Source organism: Scylla paramamosain, chromosome 45, assembly GCF_035594125.1.
Source record: "Scylla paramamosain isolate STU-SP2022 chromosome 45, ASM3559412v1, whole genome shotgun sequence".
In the NCBI taxonomy this organism is placed as follows: domain Eukaryota; kingdom Metazoa; phylum Arthropoda; class Malacostraca; order Decapoda; family Portunidae; genus Scylla; species Scylla paramamosain.
The window spans coordinates 4,812,501-4,820,000 of NC_087195.1; the positions used below are offsets into that span (position 1 = coordinate 4,812,501).

The following is a 7,500-nucleotide window of genomic DNA, read 5'->3' on the forward strand; positions in this document are numbered from 1 at the left end:
TATCTCCCTTCATCTTCTACTAATATTCAGGATAATACAGAAAACGACACTCCATATGACAACAACGGTGTCTATACGGCTTAAAAAATAATAGAAAACGGAAGAAAACTACAAGAAACATCGATAATAACCTGATATTTACTCACAATTCAATATTTCCTACCGTTTTCTATTAAAGTTCAGGACTAACATTAGAAAACCATGGGGGGCGGTGTACAAAACGAAGATGGTGCTTGTAAACTGAAGAAAAAAGAGAGAAAACTATTATAAACATCACTACAAACACGATATTTACCCAAGAATCACATAATTTCCATCGTTTTTCTATCACTTTTCAGTCATCATAAGAGAGTAACACTGTATATAACGAGGATGGTGTTTAGACTGCTGAAAAGAACAAAAAGGAAAGAAAAACCCTGGTAAAATATCAATACAAACGAGATATTACGGAGAATTCAATTATTTCACATCATTTCGTATTAATATTCAGACTATCATTATTAGAACGACGAGCAGGACGCTGTGTTTATACTGATTAATAAAAAAAAAAGTGGCAGAGAGAGAGAGAGAGAGAGAGAGAGAGAGAGAGAGAGAGAGAGAGAGAGAGAGAGAGAGAGAGAGAGAGAGAGAGAGAGAGAGAGAGAGAGAGAGAGAGAGAGAGAGGGGGGAAAAGGAAGAAAACAGCAATAAACATCAATACAAACGTGATATTTACTCAGAATCCACTTACTTCATTTTCTGTGGACCGGACAAACTTTAACAGAAAGATATTAATAAAACAAAGGTGGAATTATATAATATCAAAAGAAAAAAAAACAGAAACTACAACAAAACATCAACACAAAAGTCATATTTACTCGGAATTCACTTATTTGGCATCGTTTTCTATTAATATTCAGGGCTAACTTTAATAGAAAGGTGCGTATGAGAGGCACGCTGTGTTTATAGTGTTTGGCCAGGCATTACTGAGAGCAAAGCGTGTGGAAGCAACACACGGGGCAGGCACACACTCTAGAATGCAGTAGTGACCACGAAGGACTGCGGACTTTCTCTCTCGGTAGTAAGAGCAACGGGCGACGCACAGCCAACAAGGAAAATGAAGTGCAGGTTCAGCTTCGCGCGTAAACAAAGTGATACTGATACTAATACTATGAGCCAAAGTGACTGTGCTGGCTGCGGCAAATGGATTGATAAACGCGCCTTTGTTACAGAAATACTTGTGCTGGCATTAATATTAAAAAATGTATTAATATTATAGACTTTAATTAAAATGTAAATACTATTACTGAAACAGATACACTGATAGCAATAGTAATGATGATATTAATATAACTAGTACAGCAAGACACTGTTACTACTATTACTACTACTACTACTACTACTACTACTAATAATAATAATAATAATAATAATAATAATAATGATAATAATAATAATAATAATAATAATAATAATAATAATAAAAGAACCAATAACAACAATAACAACAACAATAACAATAAAAATATAACGAAGAACAAAGACAACAACAACAACAACAACAACAACAACAACAACAACAACAACAACAACAACAACACACACTAACACATACCAACCACTACACACCGCAAAGCAAATGACCTCACACACACACACACACACACACACACACACACACACACACACACACACAAACCACCCCACCTAACCCCACATCCCCACCGCCACAGAGACAGGGGAGGAACATAATGAACACAACATTTCAGCGATGAAGTGGCGGAAAAAATACAAGACATAGACACGGATCTGCAATAATTACAGGATTAATGACCCAGATCTCGTGTCTTTAGCCATTCTAGGAGGAAGTAGACATGGTGGTGGTGGTAGTGGTGGTAGTAGTGGTGGTGGTAGGGATAATAGTAGTAGTGGAGGTTTTCAAATACACACATTCACTGGTTTAAATATATGTACATGTGATCTACATAGATATATAGCACGAAATACAAAAGCTCTGCTCGTAAAATGTATATATTGTATCTAGTGGTGGTGGTGGTGGTGGTAGTAGTAGTAGTAGTAGTAGTAGTAGTAGTAGTAGTAGTAGTAGTAGTAGTAGTAGTAGTAGTAGTTGTTGTTGTTGTTGTTGTTGTTGTTGCTGTTATTGTAGTAGTAGTAGTAGTAGTAGTAGTAGTAGTAGTAGTAGTAGTAGTAGTAGTAGTAGTAGTAGTAGTAGAGTAGTAGTAGTAGTAGTAGTAGTAGAGTAGTAGTAGTAGTAGTAGTAGTAGTAGTAGTAGTAGTAGTAGTAGTAGTAGTAGTAGTAGTAGTAGTAACTATATCAACAACAATAACAACAGACGTACTCATAACACAAACCACACCACCACCACCACCACCACCAGTATTATAGATTACACACAAAATGACCGCCATTACCCACAAACACACCAGCATGAGTTACCAAACAGCCGCAAACACCCGCTTCCAACACGCCCAAACACACACCTCACTACAGCCAATGTCGCAAAAAACTCTACGGATCTGGCTTGCCGCGTTTCACTACCAACTCCCCAAACACAAAATGCCACACCTATTTTTCTCCTGCATCTGTATTGTACTAATGGGTGACCGGTCCTACTGTTCCTGTGTTTTTCTGTGTTTTGTGGTGTTTTATCTTTTTTTTTTTTTTTAAGGCTAGTTTGTTCCGTGAAGTTGGAGTGATTGATGGAGGCAATTAAGTGTCAGTTATTGTGTGTTAAATGGGGAAATTGGTTCTTTGTCTTGTTGTTTAGCAGATGTTTCTTGCTGTGCTTGTTGTTGCACTGTCTCTCTCTCTCTCTCTCTCTCTCTCTCTCTCTCTCTCTCTCTCTCTCTCTCTCTCTCTCTCTCTCTCTCTCTTGTTGATTTTAAAAACTGTTAGTCAATTTGCTTATTTTCACGTCATGCGTAATGAGAGAGAGAGAGAGAGAGAGAGAGAGAGAGAGAGAGAGAGAGAGAGAGAGAGAGAGAGAGAGAGAGAGAGAGAGAGAGAGAGAGAGAGAGAGAGAGAGACCGTGTGTGTGTGTGTACATATGCGTGTGCGTAAGTGTGTGTGCGTGTGTATGTCAGTCAGTCCTTTCCAGTTCACATATATATTGTTGAAAATCATACTCACATCTCTCTCTCTCTCTCTCTCTCTCTCTCTCTCTCTCTCTCTCTCTCTCTCTCTCTCTCTCTCTCTCTCTCTCTGTACTCTACTCTCTCTGTACTTTGTTTATCATATCATGCTAATGGAAGTACATCACCTGACGCACGCGGACCTGAATATTCCAGGTGAAATGTTGGTCTTTTCATCATCACTGTGCAAAGAATATATAACACACATGACAGAGAGAAGTAACAAACAAACATATAAACAAATTCTCTCTCTCTCTCTCTCTCTCTCTCTCTCTCTCTCTCTCTCTCTCTCTCTCTCTCTCTCTCTCTCTCTCTCTCTCTCTTCTCAGCACTATTTCCATCCTACATTTGTATCTAATAAAAACATTCATGAAAACATCTAATTTCATTAAAATACAGAAATAACTTTACTTTCCCAGACTTTACATAATTACTCGAGGCAAAAACACAAAGAAACAAAAACACAGAGAGGGAACAAAAATAAAAGCACTGAGGGCACAAAAACACACAGAAGAAAGAAAAACACAGAAAAACACAAAAAACACAGAGGGAAACAAAGACAAACAAAAGAAACACAGAATGGAAAGAAAAACACAGAGAAGAAAGAAAAACAAAGAGGAAACAAAAAAAAACACACACACACAGAGAGCACACAAAAACACACAGAAGAAGGAAAAACACACAGAAAACACAAAAACACAGAGAAACAAAACAAACACAAGAAACACACAGAAAGGAAAGAAAAACACAGAGAAGAAAGAAAAACAAAGAGGAAACAGACACAAAAACACACACACACACACACACACACACACACACACACACACAGAGAGAGAGAGAGAGAGCACATAAAAACACACAGAAGGAAAAACACAGAAAAAAACAAAAAAACAGAAAGAAAAAAGCACAGAATAGAAAGAAAAACACGGAGGGGTAAACAAAAACAGGCAAAAGACAATAAAAATTAAAAAAAACAAAAATATAGAGGAAAACAAAAACACAAACACACAGAGCACACAAAAACACAGAATAGAAAGAAAAACACGAAGGAAACAAAAACAGACAAAAAACAGAGAAATAAAAAAAAACACACAAAAAACACACACACACACACACACACACACACACACACACACACACACACACACACAAATGAAGGAACACAAAAGAACACAAACGAAGGAACACTCACTTAGCAACACGATGAAACACTCTAAACTAATGAAATGAAGCACTGATTTACGAATTGCCAAGAAAAACAAAACTACCTTGAAAGAAATGAGAGAGACTCGGTTTTTACTCTACGAAGACAAAATATTCACTTCTTGTTTTGATGATAATGGATACTTACTTTCCGACTTGTGTGAAAATTGGTTCTTTGTATTGGAATTCCTTTTATTTATTTGTTTTGTATTGGTTCTTTTATTTATTTATTTACCTATTTATTCATTTATTTATTTTTTTTTTTTAAGCTTTATTCATCCAAAGCCATCTCTGACATCCCCACGCCGGAAAAATCTATACATGTAAATGACAGGAAGGTGAAAAATAGTTAAATAAAAAGTAGTGAAAATAATATGCATGGAAAAAGAAAAAGAAAAAAAGAAAACTGTCAAGGGCAGAAAAAAATATATGAAAAAAAAAAAAATATATATATATATATATATATATATATATATATATATATATATATATATATATATATATATATATATATATATATATATATATATATATATATATATATATATATATATATATATATATATATATATATATATATATATATATATATATATATATATATATATATATATATATATATATATATATATATATATATATATATATATATATACAGTGTTAAAATATACCAAGAAATTTACTTACATTCTTAACGTTAAACCCAATGACTTAAAAAAAAAAAAAAAAAAAGAAAGAAAGGAAAAAAACAATCACATCAAAGGAAATTAAAGAAAAGAAAACGAAAAAGAGAAACTTACCCTTCCCAGCATAAATAAACAAATAAACAAATAAACAAACAAACAAAAATAAACAAATAAATAAAATGACCCAACAAACTCCCCATCATTATCCCATACAAAGAAACTCAACCCTTCCCCTCCTGAGCCCAATAGCATAACGCCTCTAAATATATCAGAAAATTTAACGCGGGAATTGCAAATGTCACTCGCTAAAACCCAGCCAGATTTAGGGGAGGAAAATACGAGTACATATAACCTGTGATGCATGCCTGATGACCTTCCTACACCTTCATGAAAAAGACACACCTAATTATTCACCGCTCCGATTATTTCATCCTGCATCGTGTATTACTGCCCGTGGGTGTGTGTGTGTGTGTGTGTGTGTGTGTGTGTGTGTGTGTGTGTGTGTGTGTGTGTGTGTGTGTGTGTGTGTGTGTGTGTGTGTGTGTTTTGTAGTTGGTTTCTTAGTTATATTGGAAGGAAGGAAGGAAGGAAGGAAGGAAGGAAGGAAGGAAGGAAAAGAGTGAGAGTGAGTGAGTGAGTGAGGCAGTGAGTGAATGGATGAGTGAGCGAGTTACGTAGTTAGTGAGTTAGTTAGTTAGTCAGTTAGTCAATTAGTTAACTGTTGGATGACTTGTTTGGTGATGCATACAGAAGAGTTTACAGACAGACAGACAGACAGGCAGGTAGGCAGGTAGACAGATAATGCTGGCGCCTGGCTGTGTCTATCTATGCATATATCAAAGTCACAGAAGATAGAAAAAAATACGTAATCATGAAATATGCACAGGAAAATACTGGAAGGTTTGGCCGATAAATTTAAACACGTCCTGATAATCTTGTCCTTGGAATATTAAAGCCGCGGGAAGAAAAGTAATAATAGAAATAATCTGACCATTTGCATATTAGATAAAACTACTGGAAGCGCTCTATAATTTAGTTTTTTGACTTAATATTCCTCTTTTCAAATATCCCGGTATGGAAAGGTGAATAAAACGTAATTTATTTAGAAAAGTACTGAGAAGCGTGGGTAATAAAGTTTGAGTCATATAATCTTGTCTTAATATTCCAGTTTTTTTTTCATAGGAAAGTGAGAAAAAATTACATAGAAAATACTGAGAATAAAGTTTGGGTGATATAAACTTGCCATAATAATCTTTTTTTTTTATTCATATCATAGGAAGGTGAAAAAAAGGCAATTTACACTACACAGAAAAGTACTGAAAAGTTTTGGGCAATAAACTTTTATGATATAGACTTGACTGCTGTGCTTTTTAAATATTCATATCACAGGAACATGGAAAAAAAAAACATTTAAACAGGAAAGTACTATAAATGTTTAGCCAATAAAATGTCAGATACGTGATGACATTCTGTTAAAGTCTGAGTTTTAAGAAAGGAAAAATCAAAGCAACACATTATTCTCTACTCATCTTGGCCACCAATGTGAAAAAAAAATCAAATCAAAAGAAAACAAAAATCGAATAATCAAAACACTTTATTCTCTACGCCAGGTCATCTGAAAAAAAAATCGAAAAATCAAAACAACACATTATTCTTTACCCATCCTGGCAAGACATGCAAAAAAATCAATCAATCAATCAATCAATCAATCAATCAATCAAGAGGAGAAAATCAAGGCAATTCGACACTCACTCTGGCCAATGAGACAAAAACACTGAAAAAAAAAAAAATGGAACACAAACAAAGACCAACTTTCTACTCACTGTCTCCGCCTCGCCTGTTTACAAAGAGATGCGCCACAGATTGCGTCTCTACCACTCGTGTTTACCTGGGGGAGAAATAGGAGGTGTTTAGGTAATATATGCACGGCTATTAAATATTCAGTGGCTGTTAATTCATTGCTGGAGGGACAAAACTTGTTAGCATTCATTTTACCCCTCACCTTCCCCTCCCCTTCTCTCCTCTTCCTTCCCCTCCCCTTCCAGTCTTTTGTCTCTTCTTCCTCTTCCTCTTTCTTCCCTTCCTATTCTCTCCTTCCAGTTTGTGTCTCTCCTTTCTCTTTCTCTCCATCCCCTTCCTTTTCCCATTTCTCTTTCAGTCTCTTTTTGTCTCTCTATCACTCTCTCCTCTCCTCTTTTCAACTCTCTTTCCAATCTCTCTGTCTCTCTTCTTCCCTCTCTCTCTCTATCCTCTTCACTTCTCTTGCAGTTTCTCTTTCTCTTTCCTCTTCTTTCCCTTCTTCCTCTTCCGGCTCCTCCCCTTTGTTCCTTTCTTTCCTTTCTCTTCTTCTTCCATCTCCTCTTCCCTCACTTCCAGTCTTACTCTCTTCCTCTTCTATTCCCTTTCTCCTCTTCCATCCTTGACCTCTCTTTCCAGTCTCTTTATCTTCGCCTTTCTAGTTATTCTTCCTTCCAGTTTC

General features: G+C 35.6%; 1 long non-coding RNA gene across 1 annotated transcript in view; it reads right to left on the minus strand.

Moving 5' to 3' along the window:
* Positions 1-6,355: 6,355 nt before the first annotated feature.
* The window catches only part of LOC135094470 (uncharacterized), a 53,721-nt gene continuing 52,576 nt past the window's right edge, over positions 6,356-7,500 (minus strand). Inside the window, exons 2-3 of the long non-coding RNA XR_010263824.1 lie at positions 6,845-6,909; positions 6,356-6,636 (exon numbers count right to left, since the gene is read on the minus strand). This is a non-coding gene — a long non-coding RNA (uncharacterized LOC135094470). The remainder of the gene's footprint in view (positions 6,637-6,844; positions 6,910-7,500) is intronic.